At 38.5% G+C, this 13,401-nt stretch overlaps 2 long non-coding RNA genes across 2 annotated transcripts in view; one reads left to right on the top strand and one right to left on the bottom strand.

Annotated features, from left to right (window-relative positions):
- Positions 1-3,493: 3,493 nt before the first annotated feature.
- LOC139035558 (uncharacterized) overlaps positions 3,494-13,401 on the top strand; it is a 15,926-nt gene continuing 6,018 nt past the window's right edge. The window contains exon 1 of the long non-coding RNA XR_011488154.1: positions 3,494-3,736. This is a non-coding gene — a long non-coding RNA (uncharacterized lncRNA). The remainder of the gene's footprint in view (positions 3,737-13,401) is intronic.
- The window catches only part of LOC139035559 (uncharacterized), a 24,250-nt gene continuing 21,475 nt past the window's right edge, over positions 10,627-13,401 (bottom strand). The window contains exon 2 of the long non-coding RNA XR_011488155.1: positions 10,627-11,717. This is a non-coding gene — a long non-coding RNA (uncharacterized lncRNA). The remainder of the gene's footprint in view (positions 11,718-13,401) is intronic.

Genomic DNA, 13,401 nt, shown 5'->3' with positions numbered 1-13,401 from the left:
ATATATGGTCATTTCAACAGATGCAAAAAAGCTTTTGATAAAATTCAACATCCATCTGTGATTGAAAAAAAAAAACTCTTCAGAAAGTGGGCAGAGAGGGAACACGCATGCATGTGAAGTTGCTTCAGTTGTATCTGATTCTGCAACCCTTACGGACTGTAGCCCACCAGGCTCCTCTATCCATGGGATTCTCCAGGCAAGAATACTGCAGTGGATTACCATGCCAACCTCGGGGATCTTCCTGACCCAGGGATTGAACCCGTGTTTCATGTCTCCTGCATTGGCAGGTGAATTCTTTACCACCAGCACCACTTGGGAAATCCATAGAGGGAACATACCTCAAAAAAATAAATGCTACATATGACAAATCCCTGAAGAAGGAAATGGCAACCCACTCCAGTATTCTTGCCTGGAGAATTCTATGGACAGAGGAGCCTTGTGGACTGTAGTCCATGGGGTTGCAAAGAGTTGAACACAACTGATTGACTAACACACACACATGACAAACCCACAACTAACATTGTACTCAATGGCAAAAAGCTGAGAGCATTTCCTCCAAGATCAAGAACAAGACAAAAATGTCCATTCTCACCACTGTTATTCAACATAGTATTCAAAGTCCTAGTGACAGCAACCAGAAAAGGAAAAGAAATAAGAGAAATCTAAATAGGTAAGAGAGAAGTAAAACCATCACTGTCTGAAGGTGACATAATACTATATACTATACATAGCAAATCCTAAAGATGCTACCAGAAAACTACTAGAGCCCATCAATGAATTCTGTAAAGTTGCAAGATATAAAGTAAATATACAGAAATCTGTTGAATTTCTATACACTAACAACAAACTATCAGAAAGAGAAACTGAGGAAACAACCCATTTATATTCACTTCAAAAAGAATAAAATACCTAGGAACAAACCTACCTACAGAGGCAAAAGACCTGTGCTTAGAAAACTATAAGATGCTAATGAAAGAAATTAAAGATGACACAAACAGATGGAAAGATGTACCATGTTCATGGATTGGAAGAATTAACATTAGACCATACTACCAAAGGCAAGCTACAGATTCAATATAATCCCTATCACACTATTAAGGGCATTTTTCACAAAATTAGAACAAATAATTTTAAAATTTATACAAAAACAAAAAAGACCCTGAGTAGCCAAAACAATACTTAGAACAAAGAACAGAGCTGGAGGTGTCACTCTCCTTGACTTCAGACAACATTACAAAGTCACAGTAATTAAAACAGTGTGGCACTGGCACAAATACAGACACACAGACCAATGGAACAAAAGAGAGAGCCCAGAAACAAATCCACACACTTAAAGTCAACTAACCTACAACAAAGGAGGTGAGTGAGAACAGACAATGGAGAAGAGGAAGTCTCTTCAATAAGTGATGCTGGGAAAACTGGACAGCTACCTGGAAAAGAAGGGAATTAGAACATTCCCTAACACTAGATACAAAAATAAATGCAAACTGTAAGACCAGAAACCATAAAACTCCTTGAGGAAAACAGGTGGAACACTCTTTGACATAAACTGTAGCAATATTTTTTTTATGTGTCTCCTAAAACAAGGGAAATAAAAGCAAAACTTAAAATGGAACCTAATTAAACATAAAAGCTTTTGCACGGCAAAGGAAACCATCAACAAAATTAAAAGACAACCTACTGAATAGGAGAAAATATTTGCAAATAATAAGACCAATAAGGAGTTAATATCTGAGATATATAAACAGTTCATACAGCTCACCATCAAAAAAGAACAACAAAAATTTTAGAAAATGGGCAGAAGGCTTGAATAGACATTTTTTCAAATAAGACAAACAGCCAACAAGTACATGAAAAGGTGCTCAACATCACTAACAATCAGGGAAATCCAAGTTAAAACCACAAGGAGATTTCACCTCATACATGTCAGAATGGCTATCATCAAAAAGAACACAAACAACAAATGTTGGGAGGATGTGGAGAAAAGGGAGCCCTCATACACTATCGGTAGGAATGTAAATTGATATAGCCACTGTGGGAAAAGAATAGGGAGTTATCTCAAAAGCTAAAAATAGAACTACCAGACTGTATGACCCAGCAAATCCACTCCTGGGTATACAGCCACAAAACCCACTAATTTCAAAAGATAAATGCAGCCCAGTGGTCACAACTGCCAAGATATGGAGACAACCTAAGTGTCCACCAGCAGATGGATAGATAAAGAAGACGCAGTATATATAAATGGAATGCTACTAAGCCATGAAAGAACTAAACTTTCCACTCACAACAATGTGAATGGATTTGGAGAGTATTATGCTAAGCGAAATAAGTCAAATACAGAAAGATAAATGCCATATGATACCACTCATATGTGGAATCTAAAAAATAAACCAGTGAATATAACAAAAAAGAAACAGACTCACAGATATAAAGAATAAACTAGTGGTTACCGGTGGAGACAGGGAATCAGGGAGGGCAAGATACCAATAGGGGATTAAGAGGAACAAACTACTATGTATAAAATAAAAAAGCTAGCAAACTCCCTGGCAGTCCAGTGGTCAGGACTTTCAGGAGTGATCCCTGGTCAGGGATCTAAGGTCTCACAAGCTGCGCAGTGTGCAGCTAAATAAATAAATAAAATTTTAAAAACTGTAATGATATAGTGCACAACACAGGGAACATAGCCAATACTTTGTAACAACTATAAACGGAGTATAACCTTTGAAAATTGTGAATCACGTTGTACACCTGAAACATATAATATTGTACATCAACTATGTGTACATGCATGCTTAGTCACTTCAGTCGTGTTCGACTCTTTAGGATCCCATGGACTGTAGCCCACCAGGCTCCTCTGTCCTTGGGATTTCCCAGGCAAGAATACTGGAGTGGGTTGCCATTTGCTTATCCAACATCAACTATACCTCAATTAAAAAAAGAGAGAATAATGCTGCTATGAACGTTAGTGTACAAGGTTTTGTGTGAACACACATTTAACATTGTTATCTAGAATATATCTGGGAGTGGAATTGATAAGTTATAAGGTAACTCTATTGTTTAACATTTTGAGGAACTGTCAGATTTCCCACAGTGGATGCACCATTTCACATTCTTGCCAATGTGTGAAGGTTTCAGGTGAAGTTTTTTAATGTCATTTTTGAAACTTTCTAAAAACGTTGTATAACTGGGTTCAAGTTATACAGTTTATGTTGTGCTTTGCAAATTTGTAATAAGCTGGGAATGCCACACGTGGGAAAAAAACTATCTCAATAATCTTCTGATATCTATAAACCATATTATTTTTCTATTCAGCCCTAACACCTGTAGTCTCCTGACCAACAGGAAAATATGGGGATGAGTCTCAGACCTTGCGCGCGGCGGGGGCTAGACTGTTTCAGCCATCAGCATCACTCCCACCCGTCCTCCGCAATGCAGAGCAGCGGGGAACTACATTTCCCAGAATACCCCCTCCCCAACTGTCCCCCACCTCCGCTTCCAGGTTGGCGTTTGCACGAAGGGAATTCGGAGGAAATTTGGAAAGCAGAAAGGAAAGGGAATCTGTCATTCTCCAGAGGTGGCGAAAGCCAGATGCTGCACAGATGTGAGAGTGACCGAAGCTTCCCAGCAAGCTCTCAAGAGCTAAGCACTTACTTCAGGCTGTGACACCGTCCACATCCACTTCTACCTTCGCAGCAGCTGCCCCGAGTTCCGCTCCCTCCGCTCTGCCAACAATCCTGTAAGCCCCTAAAGCTATATTAAGCCCCTTTTATCCAAAGACGTACGTAAAGTGGCTTATGTTTTCCTGAACAAACCCTGAACAAGACACATGTATATTGGGACAGTGGTACCATTTAACGTTTGAAATATTTAAAATATAACGAAGGTAGGGAAATGTGATGTGTCTAGACAGACAGTGTTTTTTGTTTTTCACCAGCGGGGAATTTCTGTTTCGGAGCCAAACCGGAGTCCTGGCTTGCTATTCTTAATTTATCATGAACATTTTTTAAAAAGTGACATTAAAAACTCATTGTAAGCACCATTTAATGGTGGAATAATTATCAGATATCACGTGACTTAACGAATTAGTTCCATAATGTTTTACATTTTTATTATTTTGGCTATTATGAATAATCCTGAAAAGAGCAACTGCTTCGATTATCTCTTTTAGACAGATTACAAAAAGAGATATTTCTGATTCAAAGAACAGAAACATTAAAGATTATAGATACACATTGCTAGAGTGGTTTCCAGAAATGTAGTAATTTACACTCCTACACGCAGTGACCAAGTATTCCTTTTGCCACTCTATGACTGCCATCAGACACTATAATGTAACAATAATGTGTGCTAATTTGATAGGTAAAATTTCAGGTTTATTTCTTATTCACTTGTTGATTAGCCATTTCTGTTCTCTCCAGCGCCCCCCCCCCAACTTCCTTTCTTTCTGTCCTGACTTCCTTCGCCTTCTCCCCTGTCTCCTCCCTTTAGCTCTCTTTTCTTTTCCTTCTCTTTTTTCTGACTTTGCTTCCTCCTTTTTCTTCTCCCTCCCTTCTTCCTTCCCTCCATTCTTCCTTCCTTTCTAGAATTCATATACTTTGCCTATAAGTCTATCAAATGTTGTTTTTTATAAATCCTCCCAATTTCTGTTGCATTTCATTTTGTTTATATTTTATTATATAGCCATATTTTGATGTAGCAGAAATCTATTCCTTTAGAGTTCCCGACATTGTTTTCAATATTAAATAATTTATCTGCCATTCAGAAGTCAAATAAGTATTAACTTCTATTTTCTATTATTTATGGCTTGATTTAAAATTATGGCTTGGTTTTATACTTTAACTCTTTGACTTACCTGAACTTTTTTGGGGGGTTATATTTTAAAAGGAGAAGATCTAACTTAATTTTCCCCCATAACAACTAGTTGCTTGAGTTGCTTGAGTACCCTTTGGACAAATCCTTACTTTTATATAATTATATATATTTATTTTTAGATTTTAGATGTGCCTGTTTTAGATAAGTAGGACAGACTTGTTGAAAAAAGTCCAAAAGTCCTACCCTCTAGAGCTAACCATTGATAATGATTTACTGAATATTTTAAAATTAGCCTTTTAAGTTGAAGTATACAAATAACGTGTATAGTGCATAGTTTGATGAATTTTGACAAATACATACACTCAAATAACCCTCATCCAATCAAGATATAAAAATTTCCACAATGTTCCCTCTCATCCTTTTCCATTCAATCCCTATTTCCCCAAAGCAACAGCTATTCTAATTTCAATCTCTAGATTTTTAAAAATTGTAAATGGAGGAGAATTGCTTTACAGTGTTGTGTTAGTCAACACTGTTGTGTTGGTCGTGTTGTACAACAGTGTGAAACGTCTGTGGTTTTGTTTTAGCCCTTCCTTAACTTCATATAAATGGAATCGTAAGTATAAATTCATCTAGGTCTGGCTTTGACATAATTTTTTGAGAATAAACCATTTGCTCTGTGTAATAGCAGTTCCTATATGTTACTGAATAGTACTCCATTGTGAGATAAACAACACAGCTTATCCGTTGTCTTACTGATGGACATTTGGGTTATTTCCAGTTGGAGACTGTGTCAACTAAATCTGCTAAGAACATGCTAGTGAAAGCTCTTTAGTGGATCTTTCTAGGAGTGAAATTACTAAGTCATAAAGTAGATGTAACTTTAATTTTATAAGAAACTGACAAATAATTTTCTGAAGTGGTTGTACCATTTAACCATCAACCAGGGCCAGCTGTTCTACATCCTCACCATACTCGGTATTATCTTTTTAGTGTCATTATAATTTTAATTTTTTTAAAAAAATAGCACAATCACAAAAGTTACAAGTACAATACAAAGAATATTTTTCTTTCACCATTTTAGAATAAGTGGCCAACCTGGTGCCCCAGCTCCCCCTAACTCTTTAGTGTGCATTTAGTACAAATAAGGACATCCTCCTACTTAAACATCATAATTAGTAAGTTACTGGCCTGTGATTTTCCTTTTTTGTGTATGATATCTTTGTTTTGGTGTCAGGGTAATTGTCACTTCATAGGATGAGTTTGAAAGTGTTTCTTGCTCTACAATTTTTTGGAATAGTCTCTGAAGTATAGGTGTTAGCTCTTCTCTGAATGTATGGTAGAAGTCAACTGTGAAGCCATCTGGTTCTAAACTTTTGCTTTGGGGACGTTTTTAAATTACTGATCCAATTTCAGTACTGGTAATTGGTCTTTTCATATTTTCTATTTCTTCCTGGTTCAGCCTCTCAAGATTGTACCTCTCTAAGGTACAATTGTACCATTGTACATTGTAATTGTACCATTTCTTCTAGGTTGTCCATTTTATTGACATATAGTTGTTCATAGTAGACTCTTATCCTTTATATTTCTGTGGTGTTGATTGTTCAATTCAGTTCAGTCACTCAGTCGTGTCTGACACTTTGCAACCCCATGGACTGCAGCACGCCAGGCCTCCCTGTCCATCACCAACTCCCGGAGTCTACCCAAACTCATGTCCATTGAGTTGGTAATGCCATCCAGCCATCTCATCCTCTGTCGTCCCCTTCTCCTTCTTCCCTCAATCTTTCCCAGCATCAGGGTCTTTTCTAATGAGTCAGGTCTTTGCTTCAGGTGGCCAAAGTATTGGAGTTTCAGCTTAAACATCCATCCTTCCAATGAACACTCAGGACTGATCTCCTTTAGGATGGACTGGTTGGATCTCCTTGCAATCCAAGGGACTCTCAAGCATCTTCTCCAACACCACAGTTCAAAAGCATCAATTCTTCAGCACTCAATTTTCTTTATAGTCCAACTCTCATCCATACATGACCACTGGAAAAACCATAGCCTTGACTAGATGGACCTTTGTTGGCAAAGTAGAGTCCCTTGGACTGCAAGGAGATCCAACCAGTCCATCCTAAAGGAGATCAGTCCTGGGTATTCATTGGAAGGACTGATGCTGAAGCTGAAACTCCAATACTTTGGCCACCTCATGCAAAGAGTTGACTCATTGGAAAAGACCCTGATGCTGGGAGGGATTGGGGGCAGGAGGAGAAGGGGACGACAGAGGATGAGATGGCTGGATGGAATCACTGACTCAATGGACATGGGTTTGGGTAGACTCTGGGAGTTGGTGATGGACAGGGAGGCCTGGCGTGCTGCGATTCATGGGGTTGCAAAGAGTCGGACACGACTGAGCGACTGAACTGAACTGAACTGAATGCCTCTGCTTCTTAATATGCTGTCTGGGTTGGCCATAGCTTTTCTTCCAAGGAGTAAGTGTTTTTTAATTTCATGGCTGCAGTCACCATCTGCAGTGATTTTGAAGGCCCCCCAAAATAAAGTCAGCCACTGTTTCCACTGTTTCTCCATCTATTTGACGTGTTGATTGTAACTTCTTCTTTTTAACATCCAATTTGATTCATTTGGGCCCTTTTCCATTTTCTGTTGATGAGTCTGGCTGAAGGCTTATCAATTTCATTTATTTATTCTTTAAGTTTAATTTTTTTTTATTTGGAGGAAAACTACTTTACAATGTTATGTTGGTAATTGCACATATATCACCTCCCTCTTGAGCCTCCCTCCCCTCCTTCAGCCCACCCCTCTAAGTCATCAAAGGGCAAGGCTGGACTCCCTGTTTCATATAGCAACTTCTCACCAGCTATCTATTTTACACATGGTAGTGTATATATGTCAATGCTACTTTCTCCATTCATCCCACTCTTTCCTTCTGCCACTACGTCCACAAGTCCATTCTCTATATCTGCGTCTCCATTTCTTTCCTGCAAATAGGATCAATACCATTTGTCTAGATTCCACATATATGCATTAGTATAATATATTTGTTTTTCTCTTTCTGACTTAGTTTAGTCTGTATAGCAGGCTCTAGGTTCATCTACCACACTAGAACTGACTCAAATTTGTTCTTTTTTATGGCTGAGTAATATTCCATTGCATATATGTACATGTTCTTTACCCATTCACGTGTTGATGGACATCTACATTATCCTAGCTATTGTAAATAGTGCTGCTATGAACATTGGGGTACATGTGAATTTTTCAATTATAGTTTTCTCAGGGTATATGCCCAGTCATGGGATTGCTGATCACATGGTAATTTGGGGCTTTCCTGGTGGCTCAGATGGTAAAGAATCTACGTGCAATCTACAATAAACCTGGGTTCGATCCCTGGGTCAGGAATACCCTCTAGAAGAAGGAATGGCAACCCACGCCAGTATTCTTGCCTGGAGAATTCCATGGACAGAGGAGCCTGGACGGCTACAGTCCATGGGGTTGGAAAAAGTCAAACATGACTGAACAACTAATGCACACACACATGATAGTTTTATTCCTAGTTATTTATTTTTTCAAAGAACCAGCTTTTAGTTTCATTGATCTTTTTCATTTTTATTTTTTTAGTGTCTATTCCATTTATTTCTGTTCTAATCTTTATGATTTCATTAAATTTAGGTTTTGTTTCTTCTTTCCCTAGTTGCTTTAGGTGTAAGTTCAGGTTGTTTATTTGAGACTTTTCTAATTTCTTTTTTTTTCCATTTATTTTTATTAGTTGGAGGCTAATTACTTGACAATATTGTAGTGGTTTTTGCCATACATTGACATGAATCAGCCATGGATTTACATGTGTTCCCCATCCTGATCCCCCCTCCCACCTCCCTCTCCATCCCATCCCTCTGGGTCTTCCCAGTGCACCAGCCCTGAGCACCCATCTCATGCATCCAACCTGGGCTGGTGATCTGTTTCACCCTTGATAGTATACTTGTTTCAATGCTAGTCTCTCAGAACATCCCACCCTCGCCTTCTCCCACAGAGTCTAAAAGTCTGTTCTGTACATCTGTGTCTCTTTTTCTGTTTTGCATATAGGGTTATCACTACCATTTTTTAAAATTCCATATATATGCGTTAGTATACTGTATTGGTCTTTATCTTTCTGGCTTACTTCACTTTGTATAATGGGCTCCAGTTTCATCCATCTCATTAGAACTGATTCAAATATATTATTTTTAATGACTGAGTAATATTCCATTGTGTATATGTACCACAGCTTTCTTATCCATTCGTCTGCTGTTGGGCATCTAGGTTGCTTCCATGTCCTGGCTATTATAAACAGTGCTGCGATGAACATTGGGGTGCACGTGTCTCTTTCAGATCTGGTTTCCTCAGTGTGTATGCCCAGGAATGAGATTGCTGGGTCATATGGCAGTTCTATTTCCAGATTTTTAAGGAATCTCCACACTGTTCTCCATAGTGGCTGTACTAGTTTACATTCCCACCAACAGTGTAAGAGGGTTCCCTTTTCTCCACACCCTCTCCAGCATTTATTGCTTGTAGACTTTTGGATAGCAGCCCATTCTGACTGGCGTGTAATGGTACCTCATTGAGGTTTTGATTTGCATTTCTTTGATAATGAGTGATGTTGAACATCTTTTCATGTGTTTGTTAGCCATCTGTATGTCTTCTTTGGAGAAATGTCTGTTTAGATCTTTGGCCCATTTTTTGATTGGGTCATTTATTTTTCTTTGAGCTGCAGGAGTTGCTTGTATATTTTTGAGATTAATCCTTTGTCTGTTTCTTCATTTGCTATTATTTTCTCCCATTCTGAAGGCTGTCTTTTCACCTTGCTTATAGTTTCCTTTGTTGTGCAAAAGCTTTTCAGTCCCATTTTTTAGGTCCCATTTGTTTATTTTCGCTTTTGTTTCTCGTATTCTGGGATGTGGGTCATAGAGGATCCTGCTGTGGTTTATGTCGGGGAGTGTTTTGCCGATGTTCTCCTCTAGTAGGAGTTTTATAGTTTCTGGGCTTACGTTTAGATCTTTAATCCATTTTGAGTTTATTTTTGTGTATGGTGTTAGAAAGTGTTCTAGTTTCATTCTTTTACAAGTGGTTGACAAGTTTTCCCAGCACCACTTGTTAAAGAGGTTGAGACTTTTCTAATTTCTTAAGGTGAGCTTGTTTTGCCGTTAGCTTCTCTCTTAGAATTGCTATTGCTATATCCCAAAAGTTTTGGATCATTATGTTTTCGTTTTCATGTGTTTCTAGGTATTTTTTAATTTCCTCTTTGATTTCTTCAGTGATCCATTGGTTGTTTAGTACCATATTGTTTGGTCACCACGTGTTTGTAATTTTGGCAGTTTTTTCCTTGTAGCTAGCGTTGTGGTTGAAAAGGATGCTTGATATGATTTCAGTTTTCTTAAATGTACTGAAACTTACTGTGTAACCCAGCATTTGATCTACCTGGGAGATGTTCTCCATGCACGTGAATAATGTGTATTCTGCTGCTTTCGGATGGAATGCTCTATAAATATCAATTAAGTCCATTTAGTCTAATGTATCATTTAAGGCCTGTGTTTCCTTATTGATTTTCTGTCTGCATGATCTGTCCATTGTTGTAACTGGGATATTAATGTCTCCTACTCTTATTGTGTTACTATCAATTTTTCTGTTTCTGTCTGTTAACATTTGCCTTACATATTGAGGTGTTTCTATGTTCAGTGCATATGTATTTACAATTGTTATATCTTTTTCTTGGATTGATCTTTTGATCATTATGTAGTACTCTTCTTTGTTTCTTGTTAACAATCTTTATTTTAAACTCTATTTTGTCTGATGTATTGCTACTCCAGCTTTCTTTTGATTTCCATTTGTGTGGAATACCTTTTTCCATTGTCTTACTTCCAGTCTGTATATGTCTGTAGATCTGAAGTGAGTCTCTTGTAGGCAGCAAATATTTGGCTCTTGTTTTTATATCCATTCAGCCAGTCTGTGTCTTTTGGATGAAGCATTTAATACATTTACATTTAAGGTAATGATCGATACATATGTAATTATTGCCATTTTGTGAATTGTTTCTTGTTTTTGTAGGTCTTTTCCCCCTTCTTTTCTTCTCTTGTGATTTGATGACTATCTTTAGTGTTATATTTGGATTCTTTTTCTTTTTTGTATGTATATCTATTATATATCTTTATTTTGCAGTTACCATGAAATATTTTTTTAGGGGTCTGTATTTTTATGTGTTTAAGTTGCCAATCTCTTAATTTCAAATGCATTTTGGATACCCTGCAGCTGTACTCTTCTCCCCTATGATTACTGGTTTTGATACTATATTTTACATCTAATTATTTTTTGTGCATCCCTTAACTACTCATTGTGGATACAGATGATTTTACTACTTTTGTCTTTTAACCTTCCTACTAGCTTTGTGTGTGGATGATTTCCTACTTTTATTCTATGTTTGTCTTTACCAGTGAGCCTTTCCATTTTGAAATTTTCTTGTTTATAGTGTGACCTTCTCTTCTGTTTTTTATTTCTGTATTTATTGATTGGTTACACTGGGTCTTCGTTACTGCATGCGGGCTTTCTCTAGTTGTGACAAGTGGGGTGCACTTGTCGTTCACCGACAAGTCGGTGACTGCACCACTGTCGTCGTGGTGCACGGGCTTCTCATTGGAGTGGTTTCTCTCGTTGCAGAGCACGGGCTCCAGGTGCAGGGGCTTCAGCAGTTGCATCACGTGGGCTCAGCAGCTGTAGATCATGTACTCTAGCGTGAGTGCCTATGGCAGATGGGCTTACTTGCTCCATGGCATGTGGAATCCTCCCAGACCAGAGATCAAGCCCATGTCCTCTGCACTGGCAGGCCTGGGACCCCTGACCAAAACAGCAGAAGGTGAAGGAGTTGCATTAAGAAAAACCTGGAGGGGAGATCGACCAAGATGGTAGAGTAGAAGGACCCTAAGTTCACCTCCTCTCATGAGAACACCAAAATCACAACAATTTGCTGAACAACCATCGATGAAAAAGACTGAAAGCCTACCATAAAGAATCCTCTACAAATAATGACATAAAGACAGAAACAAAACAGATGGGTACGAGAGGCAGACTTGTGATATAATCAAATCCCATACCCCCTGGGAAGGCCACCCACAAGCTGGAGAATAATTATATTACTGAAGTTCTCCCACAGGAGTGAGAGTTCTGAGCCCCGTGTCAGACCTGCCCCCTGATCCAGCGTGGAGGTCTAGAAATGGTCAGAGGAGCCCTCAGAGCATTTGATTGTGAAGGCTAGTAAGGCTTGATGCAGAGACAGGCAGTCTACCTGAGAAGGAGTTCAGAGTAATGATTATAAAGATGATCAGAGGGGTCTTCCCTGACAGTCCAGTGTTTAAGACTACACTTCCACTGCAGGGTTCAATCCCTGGTCAGAGAACTAGATACCGCTTGCCACTGCACCATGTGGTAAGGCCAAAAAAAATTTAAAAACAAACAAAAGAATGGTAAAAAAGAAAAAAAAAGGATCAAAGAATTCAGAAGAGTGGATGCACAGAATGAGAAACTAGAGGTTTTTTCTTACCAAAGAATTTGAAAATATTAAGAATAACCAAACATAATTAAAGAATACAATAGCTGAAATGAAAAATAAACTAGAAGGAATAAATAGACTACATTAGACAGAAGAACAGATCAGTGAGCTGGAAGACAGAGTAGTGGAAATCACTGCCACCAAACAGATAAAAGAAAAAAAGAATGAAACACAATGAAGAAAGTTTAAGAAAACTTTGGGACAACATCAAGCAAACTGATATTTGCATTGTAGAGGTCCCAGAAGGAGAAGAGAAAGAGAAAGGTCCAGAGAAAATATTTTAAGAGATAATAGCTGAAAACTTTCCTAACCTGCGAAAGGAAACAATTAACCTCGTCCGGGAGCTACATATAGTCCTATACTGGATTAACCCACAGAGGACTATTATTGTATGACACATTATAATCAAAATGACAAAAGTTAAAGAGAGAATATTAAAAGCAACAAGGGAAAAGCAATAAATATCATACGGTTCAGTTCAGTTCAGTTGCTCAGTCATGTCCAACTTTTTGCGACTCCATGGACTGCAGCACTCCAGGCTTCCCTATCCGTCACCAACTCCCGGAGCTTGCTCAAACTCATGTCCATCGAGTGGGTGAGAGTCCATTTGGTGGTTGATCCAACCGTTTCATCCTCTGTTGTCCCCTTCTCCTCCTGTCTTCAGTCTTTCCCAGCATCAGGGTCTTTTCCAGTGAGTCAGTTCTTTGCATCAGGTGGCCAAAGTATTGGAGCTTCAGCTTCAACATCAGTCCTTCCAATGAATATTCAGGACTGATTTCCTTTCGGATTGACTGGTTTGATCTCCTTGCTGTCCAGGGACTCCAACACCACAGTTCAAAAGCATCAATTCTTTGGCATTCAGCTTTCTTTGTGGCCTAACACTCACATCTATACATTACTACGGGAAAAACCATAGCGTTGATTTTACAGATGTTTGTCAGTAAGGGGAACTCCTTTAAGGCTATCAGCTGATTTTTTAGCAGAAATTGCAGACCATAAGGGAGTGACACGATATA

Source organism: Odocoileus virginianus, chromosome 6 (genome assembly GCF_023699985.2).
Source record: "Odocoileus virginianus isolate 20LAN1187 ecotype Illinois chromosome 6, Ovbor_1.2, whole genome shotgun sequence".
NCBI lineage: Eukaryota > Metazoa > Chordata > Mammalia > Artiodactyla > Cervidae > Odocoileus > Odocoileus virginianus.
This window is presented reverse-complemented; position numbering and strand designations above follow the sequence as displayed.